This window comes from Nelumbo nucifera, chromosome 1 (assembly GCF_055504915.1).
Source record: "Nelumbo nucifera cultivar China Antique chromosome 1, China Antique-T2T, whole genome shotgun sequence".
Classification (NCBI taxonomy): domain Eukaryota; kingdom Viridiplantae; phylum Streptophyta; class Magnoliopsida; order Proteales; family Nelumbonaceae; genus Nelumbo; species Nelumbo nucifera.
In genome coordinates this window covers 110,847,662-110,856,471 of record NC_142649.1, presented here as the reverse complement: position 1 = coordinate 110,856,471, position 8,810 = coordinate 110,847,662, and positions in this window count along the sequence as shown.

Genomic DNA, 8,810 nt, shown 5'->3' with positions numbered 1-8,810 from the left:
GTTGGCTTGGAATCTGCTTACCACACTCACCGCCTGAGCAATGTCCGGGTGAGTGCACATCATGGCATACATGATGCTCCCCACGGCTGAGGCATATGGAACATCTCTCATGCTCTCAATCTCCTCAGAAGTCTTTGGAGACATCTTCTTGGAGAGAGTGACTCCATGTCAGAAAGGAACATTTTCTTTCATGGAGTTCTCCATGCTGTATCTTTTGACAATTTTGTCAATGTAAGCAGCCTGGGATAATCCAATTATCCGCTTCGATCTATCTCTATAGTGTCGAAGACCCAGTATATATGAAGCTTCTCCATGATCTTTCATGGAGAACTGCTATGATAGCCATACCTTGACCGAAGTCAACATTCCTACATCATTTCCAATGAGTAGGATATCATCCACGTACAACACCAAAAAGGTGATCTTATCCCCACTGGACTTCCTGTAAACACAGGGCTCATCCGGATTCTGCTCAAAGTCAAACGTTTTGACAGCTGAATCAAAGCAGATGTTCCAACTCCTAGAAGCCTGCTTAAGTCCATATATGAATCTATTAAGTTTACATACCATGTGTTCCTGACTAGCAGCAATAAAGCCTTGCGGCTGTTGTATGTAGATATCTTCACTAAGATCTCCATTCAGGAACGCGGTTTTGACATCCATTTGCCAAATCTCATAGTCATGGTATGCTGCTACAGCTAGTAGGATCCTAATGGATTTGAGCATGGCCACGGGCGAAAAGGTTTCCTCATAATCGATGCCTTCTTTTTGAGTATACCCTTTCGCCACCAAACGAGCTTTGTAGGTCTCAATCTTGCCATCGGGGCCCTTCTTCCTTTTGTAGATCCATTTGCAATCAATTGCTTTTACCCCGGAGGGCGGATCTACTTGACTCCAGACTCCATTGGTCTGCATTGAGTCCATCTCAGCTCTCATGGCCTCCACTCACTTCTGGGAATCTATGTCTAACATAGCTTCCACATAAGTTACGGGATCCTCCTCACTAGTCAAGGCTTCCACCAGGTAACTATCCTGGTCATAACCATATCGGACTGGTGGTCTGGATACCCGAGTGGACCTTCTAGGTTGGTCACTACCTGGAACTTGCGGGACATCACCCACTGCTCCTGAGCTCTCCTCATCAAGAACTATTTCCTGACGATGGGTGTCTAGGATGTATTCGGTTTCTAAGAATTGGGCGTTTTGACTGCAGAACAATTTCTGCTCGCTTGGGTCATAGAATAGATAACCCACCGAATCTTTTGGGTAGCCTATAAATAGGTAGCGGCTGGTTTTAGGCTCCAACTTGTCCGCACTTGTTCTTTTAACGTGTGCAGGACAACCCCAAATCTTCAAGTGTCTTACACTTGGCTTCCTTTCGGTCCATAGTTCATATGAAGTTTTCGGAACTGATTTGGTTGGAGCTCGATTCAACACGCAAATAGCAGTCTCTAATGTGTATCCCCAAAAGGATGTGAGTAATTCTGAGCGTACGAGGAGTGACCGGTGAAGGGATGGGATATCCATCACATGGACGCCCATGTCTTGCGGAATGGATTGGGCGAATTTCAAAAATTTCTCCCTTCTTAGGGAATCGAGTTCCCTATATTTAGAAAAACATATTTTTCAAGGATCAATCTTGAATCAAGAACCAAACCAGATCTGAACCAAAAGGAGTAGGAGGGAGGATGTACCTGATACGGAGAAACAATATCTCCCAATGGAGGTATTCCCACCCAAGGAAGGATCCAAAATCTACTCCCACTGAAGATGGCGCAGTGCAGGATGGAGCAGAATCAGCAATGTTCGTCCAAAAGAACTTGACCCTTCGCATGAATCAACTGGATGGCTTGTGAGTACAGCTCCAACCAATCTTTTCCCAAAAGATTGGAATCAAGATCAGATCTTGATTTCTTCCAAGAACTGGAGATCGAACTGAAGGTGATGGCAGCGGCAGGAAGGAGGTGGCAAGAGAGAATTCACAAGGTGCAGAAATTTCTCTTCTTGTGATTTTTAGCTCTGAAGAGAATTGAACATCAATCATTAACAGTTTTCGCCCCTTTCTCCTTTCATAATCTTAAAGGGATTAGCTCGTAATCCCATTAGGAGATGCTAATCCAAATCATATTTGGATTAGAAGTCCCTTTAAGTGATAAGGGATAACCCTTATCTTATCTGCAGATCAGATCAGCCATCTCCTAATCTAATTAGGAGGCTTCCAGATCTAAATCTCATTTAGATCTTGGACTCTCTAAGTGGATAGGGTCTGGGCCCAATCCTATCAGCTGATCCATATCAGAATTCGCCCCTTTTAATTGATTGATCAAATCAGCCCAGTTCGAAATGGGCTTAAGGCCCATTTAAGGTTATGTACTCACTTAGCCTTCCAAACTACTGCCTAGTTGGGCTTCCTTGTATGGCGTGGGACCCAAACATTGATCTACACATCAGTCACATGGGTTCAGCCCAGCCTTTGTTACAAGGCCTGGCCGAATACACTGTTATGGACAGTGCACCCCCTGAAACCCATCTTATGGGCTCTATGGGCCCAACACTTACCCTAAGTGGTCCCTGGGCCAAGCCACCTTGTAACACCCAGGGACTGTGGGCAGATGCAAGATTAGCCCATTAGGTATTATCCTCAATGGTCTTACACTTAACCTCTCAGCCCATAATGATCAAACACTACCCGACAAGGGAGGACCTCTCCCTCGACTGCAAGGAACAGTGTTGCACTCTCCGCTTACATGGATCCCGGGAATTAAAACCTTTTGCAAATCATTTCGAAACCATAACATATATATATATATATATATCTTTATATAAATATATTTTGCAAAACAAAATCTCAACAATTGAAATCGGCTGCCGGCAGTCTTGGTTTCCATCAGAGAGAGTGCATCCCCGATCATTACCTTTGTCCGACAAAGGGGCTGATCCTGTCACTATGATCACCCACTCAGATGAATTCTCGTACTGTCCCAACATACCCAGGTTTTGACCCCCACTAAGGATCTCATTGATTGGTACATCAAAGACAGCCCAATCCGACACCTAGTGTAGTATCATAATCGAGTATAGGGGTTAGGTGTAACTTTCCAATTTTGCCCATCTATCTCTAAGGTCCAGGGCAATACTGGAAATCTGGTTTGGTTCAAAGGTTCTATTAATCCTACACTGCATGTGCTTCGGGTCTCACCCTGGTAGCTGAGACAAGCCACCCCAACAGTTGGCCGCACACCAGTGTCAGCCTCGGCAGGATAAATCTCCCCAGACTTACCCAATGGCTGTGAACATTCTAAACTAACACAAGTCTCATTAAGTGTCCAGTTTAAGGGTATTACACAGAAACACACCACAGGAACATGAATCAAATGAGTACTTTATTCATTTACAATAAATTCATAATGTACATAATTCTGATTGAAGCTAAGGGCATACAACTGTCTAACAGCTCCCACTTGCACTTAGGTCCAATCTGGTATAAGCCGGAGTCCCATACTTTCCACGTGTTTCTTGAACACTTTCTGTGTCAGTGGCTGTTAGACAGTTTTGTATGCCCTTAGCTTCAATCAGAATGATGTACTTTATGAGTTTATTGTAAATGAATAAAGATACATATTTGATTCATGTTCCCTTGGTATGTTTCTGTATAATACCCTTAAACTGGACACTTAATGAGACTCGTGTTAGTTTAGAATGTTCACAGCCAGTGGGTCGGTCTGGGGAGACCTATCCTGACATGGCTGACACTGTGGTGCCACCAAGTCGGTTGGGGTGGCCTGTCTCAGCTGCCAGGGTGAGACCCTTGGCATATACAGTGTAGGATTAATTGAATATTTGAACTGGACCAGATTTCCAGTATTGTCCTGGACCTTGGAGATTGATGGGCAAAACTGGAAAGTTACACCCGACCCCTAGACTCGATTATGATACTGCACTAGGTGTCGGATTGGGCTATCTTTGATGTACCAATCAGTGAGATCCTTAGCGGGGGTCAAAACCTGGGTATGTTGGGACAGTCCGAGAATTCATCTGAGTGGGTGATCATAGTGACAGGATCAGCCCCTTTGTCGGACAAAGGTAATGATCAGGGATGCACTCTCACTGATGGAAACCAAGACTGCCGGCAGCCGATTTCAACCGTTGAGATTTGTTTTGCAAAATATATTTTATATAAGATATAAAAGTATATATTTTATGGTTTCTAAAATGTTTGCAAGAAGGTTTTAATTCCCGGGATCCATATGAGTGGAGAGTGCAACACTGTTCCTTGCAGCCGAGGGAGAGGTCCTCTCTTGTCGGGTTGTGTATGATCATTATGGGCTGAGAGGTTAAGTGTAAGACCATTGAGGATAACACCTGATGGGCTAATCTTGCATCTGCCCACAGTCCCTGGGTGTTACAAGGTGGCTTGGCCCAGGGACCACTTAGTGTAAGTGTTGGGCCCATAGAGCCCATTTGATGGGTTTCAGGGGGTACACTGTCTTCAGCAGTGCATTCGGCCAGGCCTTGTAACAAAGGCTGGGCTGAACCCATGTGGCTGATGTGTAGATCAATGCTTGGATCCCACGCCATACAAGGAATCCCAACTGGGCAGCAGATTGGAAGGATTTTTGAGTACATAACCTTAAATGGGCCTTAAGCCCATTTCAAACTGGACTGATTTGATCAGTCATTTAAAGGGGGCGAATTCTGATTCTACCTCCCAAGTTCATAACAGATACCAGAGAAAGAGGTCTACTAGCTAGTTGGTGCCCACAAGAACAGGTCCTAAACCATCCATCCATTGGAGCCTTTTTAACACATAATGGGTGGAATTCTACAATCGAAAGCATTTGTGGTGGGGTGCCTATGATCTGCTGGCCATTCTTTGCCGAACAACAAACCAACTGTCGTTACGTTTGTACTGAATGGGGCATGGGAATGGAGATTGATAGCAACGTCAAGAGGGATGAAGTCGAAAGTCTCGTCAAACAAATAATGGAGGGAGAAAAGGGCAAGGAAATGAAGAAGAGGACTCTGGAATGGAAGAAGAAAGCAGAAGAGGCCACATATCAGGATGGTTCGTCTTATTCCAATTTGGACAAAATGATTAAAGAAGTGCTTCTCTCAAAATAAGCAACTACAGTAAATGACATCTCTTTGTCTTTCCCTCCCTGTGGCATACTATCCGTGTTTGTATTTTTCTACTTGTTTTATCTGCTTCTACTATCAATATATTTTAAGCTATACACTACTTTTGATAATTGAGCATTTGAACCGAGTTCCAAATCTCTCTCTCTCTGTATATATACAGTTTTTCGGATCATCACGAAAGATCCCTATATATGAACCCCATAACATATATAATGTCTTTGTTTAGAAATGAAAATGATTAGTCCAACGAAACCATAAATAATTATATTAGTTATAATCATATAAAATTCTTTTTATTATTGTTAATATATTTTTTTAAGGATTTTTTAGTGTATTAATGTGTGTCTTGATTTTTAGTGTATTATATTGTTAATATAAAATTCTTTTCCGTTTTTTTCTTTTTGCTGTAAATTACACTAACATTTACCATGGAGTGAAGCTTAAAGCTGCAAAAGAGAATCGCCATTGAAAATAAAAACAAATGGCCTCTTTTCTACTGCTTTTACCCTGGGCAAATCATAGGAAGGATTTTGAAGGAAGAAAGTTTGAGACGCCAAGTACGGTTGATCAAGGTCATACAATGGAAAATTGTGGTGGCTTAGGAAGAAGAAGGAAAGCAATTGGCGTTCAACGAATTGGAGGTGGCCCCTTGATAGGCAATGGAGATTCATTCCCTCTATCACATTGTCATTATTTACTTTTGGGGGCCCAAAGGGACAGATTCCTATATTTCCTCCAATATTTGGCCATGAGATAGGAGGAATCATGGAGAACGTAGTTTCCCCTTTTTTATTTAATAATTGCTTCAGTTTTTAAGGTCGTCATAGTTCCACTTTGAATGTTGCAAAATCCAAAACTTTAACAGTTGCTATTTTGGATTAGGGGTTGTAGGCTTTTCTGTGAATTTTTCATTCTCTACTTCTGCATTATACTTTGCATTTGGTTTTCAGGAAAAAAAAATGTTGTAAGTTGTAATAGATCATTTAAACATGAATGGGAAAATGGTTTAAAATGCCACCGACAAAGTAATGACTTCAACATTTGTTGTTCCATTGTAATCCATTTTCTGATTTCAGGGAACCCGTATTCTTAATCAGGCGAGGAAGGGGAAATTAATGGGTTATCGTTTACCTGTTTTCAGCAATCCATACACTACGTATCAAGTGGTCAAGATCTAATTTCTTACTCATACAATGCATAGGATGGCGCAAGTATCTTTTTGTACGACTTTATTGTAAATAGGTTAAACAACCTATTTATAATTTATGGAAATACTATCATATATTATAGAATGTAATGGATAGTATTATATAATATTAGTAATTATTTAGTATTAATAAATAAAAAAGTTGTTTAGTGGTAGTTAACTAGCTAAACTTAATTGACTTAATTAGAGATAATTAAAAATATTAATAAATAGAGAAAAAATGATAGTCAAATAAAATAGGGAAAACAAGCATGTATTTTTAAAGAAAAATTAATACAAAAAATATCTACCAATAATAAAATTAGAAATTATGATAAATAAATAAATAAATAAAATATAAAAGAATGCAGATTTATTAGTTTGCAAATTTGTTCTCATTAATTTAAATTCCATTTAAAAGTTATTAAAATTAAATATTAACAAAATAACAGTTGGATTGGACATGGACTGTCTTAGCTTACTTGGCAACGTTATAAACTTTTTTTGCTTCAATGCCTCTTAACAAAGGCCCCGTTTGGTGCGTTTTTTCACGTGGGTTGTCACCTTTTTAGAAGTTCGGAAGTTCGCATTTTGGTCTTTTCCCATTTGGTTGAAAAAAGATCTAGCTGCCAAAAGCCGCAACCCTGAAAAGACACAAGAACCCATTTTGGGCTATTTTCGAGAAGTTCCAAAAGGGACTTTTTGCCTTTTTTTCAACTCATCTTTGCACGGAAAGATGTGCGAATAAACGCGCCTTAACTAAACAGTCTTCAAATTGTTAAGATCTTAATGCAAAATCTCACATCGTCTTTTGACTATAAAAGATTTTAGAAGATCTTTCAAAAAAGATTTACCAAACGATCCCAAAATCCATCGCACAAGTCTTGACTAGTATCTGTGACATTGACGTGGCGTAAGGCTGATATGAATTCATGACCCTCATTGTTTTGATATGGTCCCACCTTGAATTGGTTGAAGTGATGATAAAGTGGGCATTGTAATCTAACTGTTTATTAAATATTTTGGACCCTTTTGGACCGTCCAATCTATTTAAATTCATTAGATTGATTTCAATTCAAATCCGATCTATTGACACCTATATTCTTATCTTATCTCAATGATCAAATATTACCTTAATCCAACCCAATTTAATATACATTTATTATTTTGGACCACATTCATATAATCAATATCTTATTGGTCTATCCGATCCGTCTAAATTAAATTTTGGACTGAACGGGGTCCTCCAAAACCAGTCCAATGACACCCTTAATTAATAATATGTTTGATGAATGACCGTATACAAAAGAGGAATTTGGATGAACTCCTCGCAAAATGCACCCGATGACCCGACATGTGCCCCACAGCCCAATGCACGGGGATGGGCTCTGGGCCACGTTTTGTGGGGAGCCTACCCAAACTCACAAAAGTGACATGAAATCGAATTTGGGCTCCTTTACAAAAGTGACGTAAAAGCATCTGCTGTAAATAAGTTTTGCTAGCGAGCACGGGTGATAGGGTGCAATCGCGACCGCATATTTTGCAAAGAAAAGCTCTGTAATTTGTAATTAAGCATGATCTTTATGTGTAGGAAACATTTCGGTTGTGCAACTAGATGCTGTTTGTGTGTAGAGCTTTTGTTTGTAAGAGATCTGGTTTTAAATGCAAACTATGTCTAGCTTCATAGTTGTCTCTGGTATCTATTTCTTTTACTTGTTGCAAATAGATTTGGATGGGTAGATTAAAATTAAATTGGTTTATATTAGGGGTGCAAGTTGGGTGGGCCTAATTTGAGCCAAACCGATTCAAAAGTTTGGGTTTTCAATTTTTTTTTGGTTGACTAATTTGAGCCTGGCCTGGGCCCCAATGCATCAAATTTTTAGAGCATGCTAAGTTCAGGTTAAATAGTTTTAGGCCCAATTCTTATGATTAGGCCTGGCAAAACCGTGGCTGAATATTAGGGCTGTTCATAACAAGACCCAAACTGATTAAACCGACCAACCCGGACCGATCCAATCCGAGTTGGTCGGTTTTTCTTCAGTATCGGTCGGTTTCGGGTTACAAAAAAATATAAACCGATGGTTCGGTTCGGTTTCGGTTTGATATATTTCAGTTTTATTATATATATATATTTCAGTTTTAATATATATTTCAGATATATATTTGTGGAAATATATATATATATATATATATATATATATATATATAATATTAAAATATATTAGCTTTATTTCAGAAATATACATATTATATATAAAATTTCAGATATATAAAATATCAGTTTTAATCCATCAAATCATTTTTAATTTCCAAGCATCCAGCCTTTGCTTTCTTAGACTTGATTCCTTTACCATTCACATCGAGAGAATCATTCACAAAACCGACCCAAACCGATTCAAACCGACCAGGTCGATTTTACTTAGTACTGGGTCGGTTTCGGTTTCATTTCTAGGTAAATCGACCAGGTCGGGTCGATTGGAAAAAC